Raw genomic sequence first — 12929 nt, 5'->3', positions numbered from 1 at the left:
ATCTCTCTCCCTCTTTCTATCTCCCTCTCTCCCCCTCTTTCTATCTCTCTCCCCTCTCTTTCTCTCCATTTCTCTCTCTCCCTTTTTCATCTCTCTCTCCCTCTCTTTCTTTCTCTCCCTCTTTCCATCTCTCTCCCTCTTTTTATCTCCCTCTCTTCCCCTCTTTCTCTCTCTCTCCCCTCTCTTTCTCTCCATTTCTCTCTCTCCCTTTTTTCCATCTCTCCCTCTCTCCTCCCTCCTTCCCTCCCCCTCTTCTCATTAATTGCAGAAGCAAATATTTCTGTTCCTAGACATGAAGGATGATGCTCGTAGGTTTAGGATGACAAAGGATCTTAGGTTCAGAGAAATTAAATGACTTTTCCAAGATCATGCTGGTAGTGACAGAGGCAGAATTTAAACCCAGGTTTAACCTCTACTACTGAAATATGGCAACCATAGGCTTAACTATATTGACTGTCATTCTACCTCCAGCACCTGAGAAGGGGCATCCTCTGCCTGGGGAACAACCTTGGCTTATAAAGGAGTTGATGCTTTTCGCATAGGTTAAATTAAAGTACGCCTCCAGGAAGCATGTTTAGAATGAACCTATAGGGAACATTTCATGGAGAAACACTGAGTTGTCAAGGCCATATCTGGGGAAATGTGCTCATTTCTAAAGAGTTAGTGCTTTGGGAATGATGATGCAATTCTCTGAGACAGGATAGCTTATGACTCAATTGACTCAATTGACCTTTTAAAAGGGAGTGACTTCTCCTGACTCTCTTCTCTTACTCTCCTTCTGGCTAAGAATTGTATCAGGACTATTTTGAACCATTTCCTTTAATGGGTAGAGGAAGGACAACTATCCCTGACTCCCTCTACCAGTATCACCACCACCATGGTCTTGAGATTGGGGTTGCCTCTTCTGTTTGTTCTTTCCTGATCTTAGGTGAATAAAAATCAACCTTGAGATAGATATATCTAGGCTTAGAAACATATCTTGTGAATTCAAGAGGTTTAGAGATCTTAGGTCTTCAGGTCATGCTTGCCATATTTCAGTAAGGGTCGCAAACAACCACTGCAGCTCCCCTGAAGAACATGAACAGCTGGAGGAAAATAAGCACAATCTCTAACTTTACTTTCAAGAAGATAAGAAAATATGGAGGCTGAGGGAGACGAGTTAAGATGAAATACAAAATACCTAATTCAAAGTGCTGCAAATGGATTCAAGTTTAAATACTTTTAAATATTTAACTACTCAGTCAAGTGTAACAGAAGTTAATACTATCACTTATTTGAATCTGTTTCTGCCAAATGCATGTTTGTTAGTGTTTTGGGTTAGACAATTTCTTTTGTGTCTAGGAAACAAATATCTACCCCATATTCGACTCATAGTGTACATTTAGTAACTTTCTACTTTCCACTTTAGGAGCATCATAATAAGCATGTGCCAAAAATAAATAAATAAACAAACAAACAAGTAAACAAACAAATAAGTAAATAAATGGCACCCACTCTTTTCTCATAGACTTTCAACCCAAGGTCAAGGTTATAATATGCACAAATATAATTTGGGCTAGAGTGCAATAGGGACAAACATACAAAGAACTCTAGGAAAAGAGGAGAAACTACTTTCAGCTGGAATGAGATAGGGGCAGAGTCAAGATGGCAGAACAACAGAGCAGAAAGATTCACTCAGAATCCTCTCAAACCAACCTTAAAATAGCACCTCAAAAAGAATAATGGAATTACAGAAGCAACAAGGGGATGGAGTGAAGTAACTCCTCCAGAAAACAACTTGAAAAGTAGACAGAGATGATTAATTTCATGGGCTAAAGAGGGGAAATGGAAGTAAAACTGCTCACAGAGGAGTGTAAGTCTCCCAGGTTTCAAACCTGGGCACAAGTCAACTTTGAGATCCCGGGATCCTACCTAAGCCAATAGTAGAACACCCCACACTCAAACCCTAGCAAAACCCTGCAGTGAGGCCCCAAGTCTATGGGACCTGGGCCATTAAAACCTGTGGTGAAGCCCAAACCCCTAGGGCAAAGTAGCTCACAGTGCTCTGGGTCCTGCAAAACATCAGTAGTCCCTAGAGACTGAATCAGCAGTGGGAGGCAGCTTCCAGAGCTCTAGGCCCACAGACCATCACACCACCTTGGAAAAACTGAGACTTGCAGAAATCCAGAAATAGACCTAAGGATAGCAGCAAGGAAAAACTGAAGTTTAAAAGAATGCATTCTCTACCCAAAAAATAGAGCCCACTTTTAAGATAAAAGTAAAAATAAAAACAAAAAAGGCTGGGAAAATAAGTAAACAGCAAAAGAAATACCTAACCACAGAAGATTTTATGGAAACAAAGAAGAGCAAAGCACAGACTTGGTAAGGGACACAGTAAGATCAAAGTAGTCATATGCAAAACTTCAAAGAAAATGGGAATTGATCTCTCAGGATCTGGAAGAGCTCAAAAAGGAATTTAAAAAGCAAATAAGAGAGGCAATAGAAATGAAAGTGATGCAAAAAGAAAATAACAGCCTATAAAGTGAATTGGTCAAGTGGAAAAAAGAGGCACAAAAATCCCATGAAGAAAAGAGTTTCTAAAAAGGTAGAATTGACCAAAGAGCAAAAGAGGTACAAAAATCCAATGAAGAAAAAGAGTTCTGTAAAAAGAAGAATTGACCAAATGGAAAAGGAGTTTCAAAAGCTCACAGAGGAAAATCATTCTTTAAAAATTAGAATTGGGCAAATAGAAGCTGATGACTTCATGAAATATCAAGAAACAATAAAACAAAAATAAAAGAATGAAAAAATAGGAGAAAATATGAAATATCTCATCAACTGGTAAGAGATAAAAGAAGGCTTTCTAGCTAAGATAGTCCAAAATTGAATTGTAGAAAAAGGAAGATTTTTTTTTCAAAATCTTATACCAGGACATTTCTTTATTCTCCCTGGGTCATAGCTCTAGTGTTATACTACCAAATTAGATGTTTCCTCTCAGTGAGGCAATTCCTCTTTGCCACTCTCTCACACCCCACTTTAAGGACTTATGATTCACCAACATAGAAAGCAGGTTTCTGAAACTCTCCAGTTTCAAGAGATTCATTGTCTCCAATTTCCTTTTTTTTTTTTTTTAATTTTTTTTTTTAAACCCTTACCTTCCGTCTTGGAGTCAATACTGTGTATTGGCTCCAAGGCAGAAGAGTGGTAAGGGTAGGCAATGGGGGTCAAGTGACTTGCCCAGGGTCACACAGCTGAGAAGGGTCTGAGGCCAGATTTGAACCTAGGACCTCCCGTCTCTAGGCCTGGCTCTCAAACCCCTGAGCTACTCAGCTGCCCCTCCAATTTCCTTTTAAGAAAGAATGGCTGGAGCAGCTAAGTAACACATTGAATAGAGAACCAGGCTTGGAGTCAGGAAAACCTGAGTTCAATTCTAGCCTCAGATAAGTGCTAACTACGTGATCCTGGGCAAGTCACTGAACCCCAGTTGCCCAGCCTATACCACTTTTCTCCCTTGGGGTTAATATTTAGTACTGATATTTAGTAATGCTTTTAAGACAGAAGGTAAAGTTAAAAAGAAGAAGAAGAAAGAAAGAAAAAGGAAAAGAAATGCTGACTTTAGATTTTGATGTGTTTTATCCCTCTCACACCTGAAAAATGTGTCCTCCACAGGAAAGATTATTCCTAGCTTATTCAGGGGGTAAACAAAGCCCCTGCCTCTCTATTTCCTCTCTAACTCTCTCTCGATTCCAAGGATTCTCTCTCAAGCAACTGGGCAAGATTATCCAAATCATTCAAATCTGTAAACCATCCTAAAATAACATAGGGCTCTTGGGAATGGGTTGGAAGGGGAGGAAGCCACATGCTCCACAGGTCCTCCTGAAGATCTTTTCTCCATTTTGTTTGGGAAAGACCCCAACAATAGCTATGTATAGTTATAGGGGTTGAATGTTATTTGTTCCTACCTTGTAAATTCCAGATCAGGTTCCACAGGTGAATGTCTTATGTAAACTTTGCATTTCCTCCAACTTCTAATACAGAGTTCTAATAAGTGCATTTAAAAGTGTTTATTGAATTGAATAGTCAGTATTTAATAAATGCTTGTAGAATTAAAATTGAATTGCATTTTCAAGATATATTTTCAAGTCCATCCTATAGAAATAATCACTGAAGGTAAATCTGTCCTCTATCAAAGTTCCATTCCAATCTAGGAGTCTAATCTATCTACTCCTAAAGAGGACTGCATTGAAGATCACAAGAAGGGAGTCAGCCTTAGCCTAGGTAACTATCACAAACCACAGCAACACATCACTTACAGAAGACAGGAGCCCCTCTATTTAGTGACAACCAATGTCTCTTTATAGCCACAAAAGGATATCAACACAAATAATACAGCTTTTAATCTCCCAGGAAACTGATTCATCTCAAGGGCTCTGATAGACATGTTATTCTTTTGTTGTTGTTCTCAGTGTATAAATTTTCAGAATTCCAATTCAGTTTCATTTGTGTGGGCAAGTGAGTGGCTTTGAGACATACTCAGAGAAACCAGCATTTCAGCAGTTGAAAGTTTGGCACAAAACTCTATACATATGAGGACTGATGCTTTTACAGGTCTACAACTTTCAAGATATGTCAGTCTGACTTTACTGTTTGCAAATGTAAAATTATCTACTCCACATGTCTCAGGCATTATGGGCATTTTCCTCTTCATCTACATCTACATCATATGACAGAGCCAAGATGTGTCAAAGGTGGGATTTGACTTAAAGTCTTCCTAACTCCAAGAGGGACATATGTATATTTTTCTATTAATTCATTCTGTGCTTTTTTTACACATGTAATAAAAGATTTCCTCTCTCTGCCTCTATCTCTCTGGCTGTTGCTCTCCAGAGTTTCTTATAGCTTCCAGAATTTGTTCTTAAAGATCAGATTCCAGATCCCATGTTCCTTTACCTATGCCAAGCTTCCATGTTGTATAAAGACAATCAGAAGCTAGAAAGGGCCAAAACTAGATGAACATCCAAATGAGTCTTTCTCTCTGATATTATTAGTAGAATTGAAAGAACACTGGAAAAGAGAATGCTTTGAAAAGAAATATTTAGTGTTTTAGTGTTTCGTGTGTTTAGTGACAGGACAGATACTTTGAGAATACCCTTTGCAAGAATCTTTTCTAATACTAATGTCACTCCCTCTACATCTACTCTCCCAGTTCTCATTTGCTTTCATGCATATCCCCAAGAAAATGACTACCCCCAAAGTCAAAACACTCTGTGGGTCCTACTTCTAAAACTGTAGCTCACAAGCACCAACTGTTGTGTTTACCTTTGATAACTGGCTGATAGACATAATTAGCATGAAGTAAGTAAGCAAAGGCTTTTTACTACATTGTCATAGTAAGAGTAGTGGCTACAAAATAGTTTCACTATACACCTATAAACACTTTCCCACAAACCTAAACAGTATCAATTGGAAAAGTGGGAACAAACTTTAAATACATTAGTATCGAGATATAAACAGAGGGAACATATGAGGGCCAAGGCAACTCATTTCTCCTAGGTATGGATCTGGCATCTCTTCTTGTAGGATGGCATGAGGATGCTGCTCCCCACTGTTTACAGCGTTTTTGCTTAGCAAGTCACTCATAGGGCCTCCCTTTGCCTGCTCATCTCTGTAGCTGACCAACTGCCAAGGATAATTCTCCCTTTATTCCATAATTGACTCTTTTCTTTTCTGCCAGGGGTCACACTTCTCAGTCATCTTTGTTGATTGCATTCCATGAAACTGTCTTCTAACCCAACTATTTCCACCTAACTAACATCCATCTTCTTCTGAGATAATGAGTACAATAGAAGTTCCGAGGAGGGAAAAATTATTGTGACTTCAGTGGCTAGGGAAAGTTTCATAAAATTTAACAAGCACTAAGCGCCTAATAAATCCCAAGCACTGAGCTAGAAATACATGGGCAAAAACAATAGTCCTTGTTCTTGAGTTTACATTCTACTAAGGAGATTCGAGATAGGTACAACTGAATATGAAGTAATTTCAAGAGAGAAGGAATGAGGAAAGACTTCATACGGGATTCAGAGAGACAAAGAGTACCCAAACTTATAAGGAGAAAGAGGAAGAAAAATACCTCATTACAGGTCTCAAAGAGTTTACAACCTAATTTAGGCTACAGGACATACCTATGTAAGTAGCTTTCCATGATGCCTATGTAGGTAAGAAATATTTGTTGATTTGATGGAAGGATAGGAGGTCAATCCATGATGGAAGTACCAATGAAACCCACAAACATGTTATTTACATGAAAGCTATGACAGCATCTTATTTTCTCAGTCTTCACTCTATACCCAGAAGAGTATTCAATCAATGGTGTAAAGCATTCAATCAATGATGCTTCTTGAGTTTAAAATCAGCTTACACTGCCTGCATTTCTAAAATACCCTAGGTGAAGAGGGGCTTGATTGTAGACTCTACTCATGAAGATTGTAATTTACAATTAAGCCTGAAGTAAAATACAATGGAAAGAAGATGGGGTCAGGACTCAGAGTCCATAAATTTCCTGAATTCAAATCTTACCCTAGTGTTTACCACCTGTGTGATCTTGAGCACCCAATGACTCAACAAGCATTTCAACGGAAACCTTAGCTCTCTGTCCTTGCTCTGTGCCCACTTAAGTATTAAAAACTACTGAGGGCAGTCAGCCTTGAGAACTTTTGTTGTTGTTCAGGTACATCCAACTCTTTGTGACACCCTGGACAATAGCATGGCAATATTGCCCATGGGATTTTCTTGGCAAAGATACTGGAGGAGTTTGCCTTTTCTTCTCTTGTAGATTAAAGTAAACAGATGTTAAGTGACTTGCCCAGGAACACATACCTAGTAAGTGTCTGAGACCATATTTGAACTCAGGTCTTCTGGATCTCAAGCCCAGCTCAGATTACTTACCCTAAGATGTTTGGTCCAATTCCCACTTTACAGATAGTATACCCTATAAAATTGAAAAGTGCTTGAGAAGCCACCAGATGTCACTGTTATGCCATCCAGCAGTGTTGTCCAACTCCCCATCGAGGACATAACTTGCAAACTTTCAAGCAATACCGAGTATTTGTATTTAGAGGTGGAAAAGATGCTCATGTGCTTCCTTTACATCCATCAGCTCCCACCTCCAATCCAGTGATGTATTCAGCAGATTCAGCCACATCCTATTCCCCACAATCACATAGTCACACACACACACACACACACACACACACACACACACACACACACACACACACACACACCCCTCTTCCTTCTCCACTCCCAAACCCTCCACAGCATTCCTACTGGTCCTATATGTTATGAGAAGAGCACTTGACTGAGAATTAAGAGATATAAGTTTTGGTCCTATGTCTATGAGCCTCTATTTCCTCATTTGTAAAAGGGGTGGGGAGCGAAAGAGAAAGAGACTAAATGATGTCTAAGATCCCTTCTAACTCTCAAATTTTTCTCAGTCCTACTTTTTATGATCTCTACCACCTAGTTTCCTTGGACTAGATTGGACCTATCACTCTCTCTTAACTCAGCTGGCATAGGCTTAAAAAAGAAGCTTTTAGGAGGTTACCATGGGAAAGTATAACAAAATCAAAAAAGCATAGATTGATGGGTTTTACAAAGCAAAAACCTTACCCTACAAGTAGCTTTCAGATTGCTATTTGCCACCAACTTGTTAACAAAGAGTACTTAAAGGGTCGCTTTGTTCCCATTCCTCATTTTAGTTTGAGGGACCCTGGTTCAGGATATTATTTCCCCATCTGGGCTTCCAGGATTCCTCCCTGGGCTCAAACTAGCCTTTTGTTTCAATACTGGAATTCTCTTTAATTTCAAACCTGGAAATTCTCTCACTCTGACCCATTTTTGTGTCCAAGTCAAATATTCACTCACTAGATTGATGACCTAACTATAGCTCTGTCTGGGCAGCTTTCATCCCAGTCCTCATGATCTCTTCAGCCTCCCTCAAGTCATAATTCATCCTTCAGGTCCCAGTGTTCAGGACCAGCTCATCTTATTGTCCTGCTTCAAAACCTCAGCCTCTTTTGGCACTCTCAGCAAGCACCTACTTCAGGATTCCTGATTTGTAGAACTAGAATGTGAGACCTAGGAAACCTATGATTGCTCTCATCTTTCTTGGAGCATCTTGTCAACTCCACCCACTTTCCTTATGTTGTTGTTGTGATGAATTAGGTGTTCTTTACTCCACCCTTGATTTCTAAAATTCCATCATGCCATTTTATATAAAAATGTGTAGACACTGAATAATAAGATGATACATTTAGAGCTGAAAGAGACTTTATCAGCTAACTGGTCTAGCCTTATTATAATAATGAGAAAATGGAGCCTAAAGAATGTTAAGTGATTTGTCCACATCCATGTCCTGTCTTACCCAGGCAGTAAGCATCTGAGATTGGTTTTGAACTCGAGTTTTTTTGACCCTAGAGCTAGTGCTCTTTCCAGAAAACCTGAACAGAATTTCTATAAAAAAGCAAAAGGTTATCTTATCAGAAGGAATAAAGAAATCCAGGACATCATGGTTCTTAAGGACAATATTCCCAGGAACCTAGGTGAAGGGTTAGCTTAGAACAAAATTGTCAGTTCAACCCTTTGAACCCCAAACTTCTCATGTGGGAATATTTGAATCTAAGTCCTCTGATTCTGTCCGTTTTCCTGATGTCAGTCCTCTTTGCCCAAGAAAGAAAGAGATTCAATAGACTAAATTGTTTAGGCAAAGTAGTTGCACAAACATAGTGCTCCTAAGACTATTTTCAAGATTTTAAAAAAAGGACAAAAAAAGGTCTCTAATAGTGGGATTTCAGGCACTGTAGCTCTATGTAGAGAAAATATTTTTAGATAGAAAGACCTTTCTTTTTCTACACATTGTGCCATGCTGGCGACCATCCCCATTAACTAAGAACTGGCTAGAAAAGCCAGCTACTAGTCAGCACATGTCAAAAAGGGCATTGCTATTTGTTAATCTGTTTTTTCCCCCTCTGGAGCCCTCTCTGGAGTACCTCCCCTTCTCGTTCCCTCCAGTCACTTAAACTTTGAGTGTCTTAGGACATGACTTCTATAGATTCAAGGTGCTCTGGGTCCACAGTCTAAAACAATAGTGCATGCACACCCATCTGTTGCCTTCTTATTCAGTCAAAAGACATAATTAGTTCAAAGCAAAGTTATTTAGTGAAATGGCATCTTAGAACAGTGGCTACAAAACATTCACTCATAAATCTGTGACTTTACTCTCCCACAAATACACACACCAGTAGTAAGAGCAGACACAACCATGAAATACACCAGTAGAAAGGCACACAGCTAGGGAATGCACATGGCAAAATAAACTCCAACTCTTCCGGGACCAGTGTCTTTTCTCTTGCCATGTTTTCCTCAAGCTGCTCCCACTGGGGCCAGCATATCTGGTGAGCAGGCCACTCTTCTCCTTGCTCTGGTGTACTCTGAATGAGGATGCACAAGGGAAAAGGATAATAGCTATTCCATCTCTCAAGAGCTGGCTTCTTCCTCCACAGCTGGCTTTCCTCTCAATTGTCATTAATAACACCCCACTCAGAGCTTGCTTTCTGAGGCCACCAGAGGGGATGGGATGGCTGAGCCTTCAGCCAGCCAATATCTAGTAGCCTTAAAATTCTATCAAGTTGATTGAAGAGCTTCTTCCTACCTCCTGAAGGAATAAGAAAATATAGACTTTCTTTACACTAACCCTTCAAAGACCAAAAAGGCTAAATCTTTTACAAGATGCAAATAGACTCCTCTCAATTTCATGCCCTTTAAAATCTGCAAATAAGCCCCTCAAGTTTCATATCTGTTATAATGGAGGCTGGAAGTACTCCATTCACTAGGGATCTCTTAAGCAAATGCCTCTGACACATTCCCCCCTGCTCCCAGTGCTTCTTTACTACTTGGTATCCACCCATTCAATGAACATCAGTTATGTGTTCAGAGCCACCAATTGTGTTTGGGGATGGCAAAAAAAGTTTTCTTGAGTCTCAGACTCTGCCTTTGAAGAGTTTATACACTATTAGATAAGATAGATATTCAGATAATCCATAAACCCTAATTCATGATAAATGCATTAAAGAGATATAAAATCAAGTGTTATGTAAGGGGTTCCCTAAAGATCATAGGATTTATAGGTGGGGAAACTAAGACCCGAAGAACTCATTTGCACATGGTCATATAGCAAGTAACAAAGTCAGGATTTTTATCCTGCTATCCATGCTGCTTATCCACTAGAGTAGAACTTTTGAGATATATATAATTATGTAATTATATACTATTACTATAGTAATATATTATATATGCCTGTATAATACATATTATATTATTCCATATTACATATGTGATATATATAATGTATACTAAATAATATGTTAATATATACTATTACTAATATATTTTATGAAGGGAATATACTATTACTAATATGTAATATTACCAATATATCCATATATAATATATACTATTGCTAATATATTTTTATGAATAATATATACTACTAATAATAATAAATATATTATTAATGTTCATTCCTATATAATATGTAGTACCATAATATATACTATTTCTATAATAAATACTTAACAAGAGGCCTTTGAATGGGCGTGTAGGCATGGCAAAAGACAGAACCTTGAGGGTCTAAATCAAGAAGACTTGAGATTGAATCTGACCTCAGACACTTAATATCTGTGTGTTCCTGGATAGGTCACCTAGCTTCTTTTTTACCTCCGTTTCCTTTTCTGTGTAAGGGAGAGCATAACAGCAACTACTCTGTAGGGTTGTTGTGAGGATCAACTATCAAGAGAGAAATTTGTAAAGCACTTAGCACAGGTGCCTGGTGCATAATAGACATTATATAAATGCTTTTAGCCATAGAACAAATGGTTTCGAATCCACTGACATAATTGAGACCTCAGCATGATGTAGAGAACCCTAAACTGAGCCAGGAGCCCAAACTAGCTCTGCCACTAACCAGTTATGTGACTCTAGGCAAGTCCCCTCACCTGTTTGAGCCTGTTTTCTCATTTATAAAATAAAGGCTTGGGGGCTAGATCATTTGTTGCTTTACCATTTCTGTGTTTCTATTTCTCTCTCAAACTAAACTATCTGAGACAGTTTAAAATTACCATGCATTATGCTGACCTGAAATTTCTTTCATATGATAACTGTAAAGAGAGTCAAACCTGCCCACTAATTGTGTCCCCCAAGGCTCTATTTTGGGTCCTCACCTCTCTCTACTTTCAATGGTGTTATTAGTTCCCAGGGGTTCAATTATCATCTCTATGCAGAGAACTTCAGTCCTAATCTCTCTTATGAAATACAATCCTGCATTACCAACTGCCTGCCTGAACATCTCCACCTTCCAAAGGCATCTCAGACCTGACATGTTCAAAACTGAACCAATTTAATGTTCCCCCCAAAACTAGTCCTCCTCCAAAATGATCACCCGATGCCATCTCTAAGAGGGGAGAGGGAAATAATCTGGATCTTATAATTTTGGAAAAACATATTTTGAAAACTGTTATTACATGTAATTGGGAAAATAAAATATCTTTGAATTAAAAAAAGGAAAAAATAAATGATCCCTTAAGTTAAAAAAAAAAAAACTGGAAGTCATCTGGTTCTCTCTTATCTCTCATATCTAATGAGTTACCAACTCTTACTGATTTTATCTTTTTTTCTTTAGAAGTCTTGTGTCTCACATTAGGGGCAACTTGTGAGTGCAGGGGCTAGAGTGCTGGATTTAGAATCAGGAAGAGCACAGTTGAAATCTGGCCTCAGATATGTCCTAGCTGTGTGACCCTGGAGCAAGTCACGTAACCCCTGTCTGCCTCAGTTCCCTCATCTGTAAAATAGGGATAATAATAGCATCTATCTCTCAGGGTTGTTGTGAGGATCAATTGAGGTAATTATATAGTGCTTAGCACAGTTCCTGGCACATAGTAGGTACCACCTAAATGTCAGCTTTTGTTATCTATCCCTTTCTCAGCACTCAGACAGTTCAGGCCCAAATCATCTTTCATCTCAAATACTGTGATAGCCTCTAAATGGGTCTTCCTGCTTCCAGTCTCCCCCTGAATCTATTTTATCTTCCACATATTCTTAAAATACAGGTTTTAATTATGGATCCCTATTGCCCCTAGAATAAGGTACAAGTGACTGAGCTTGGCATTCAAAAGCTCATCACGATATGGCTCCTACTTTACCTTTTCAGTTTTATTTCATAGTACTTGCTTTCATGAACTCTCAATTCCTGTCAGGTTGGTCCAAGTGTTCCAGACACATGACATTTTCTTTCCTGGCTCTCTCTCTTTGCAAGAGGTGGATCCCCATATCTAGAACACACCTGTCCTCATGGCCACCTCATCAATTCTGAACATCCTTCAAAACACAGTTTAGAGACCTCCTCCTAGGCAAGGTTATTTCCAGTACCCTCCTAGTTTCCAGCACCCCCTAGTTGTTTGTTATTTCCCCTTGAATGTTTTTGGGGGGTTAGTTATATTGGTGCTTTTTTTCTTTATTTGCATTTGCAATCATTTTCAAAAATATTGAAATATTCATTCCACCCCCCACCCCCCGCCCATACCCCTGTATGACTCTTTCTTTACAACAAAGAAAAATGGGCAAAAATAATTACTCCAGTAAATGCATCTGACGATGGATACAAAATTCTCTTACCAAAGTCCATAATGTCTTTACAGAGAGAAGAGAGATACATTTCATCATCTATTATCCAGGACCAAGATTGATCATTACAGTTACTCAGAGTTCAACTTCCTTTCAGTTTTCTTTTCATTTACACTATTGTTGTCTCTGTGTACGTCCTTCTCCTGTTCTGATTGGTTTACTCTGCATCATCAGTTCCTGTAAGTCTTCTGATGTTTTCTTATTTCTTCATATTT

This window comes from Gracilinanus agilis, chromosome 1 (assembly GCF_016433145.1).
Source record: "Gracilinanus agilis isolate LMUSP501 chromosome 1, AgileGrace, whole genome shotgun sequence".
NCBI classification, from domain to species: Eukaryota; Metazoa; Chordata; class Mammalia; order Didelphimorphia; family Didelphidae; genus Gracilinanus; species Gracilinanus agilis.
The sequence above is the reverse complement of the archived record's forward strand: the minus strand, read 5'-3'. Positions refer to the sequence as shown.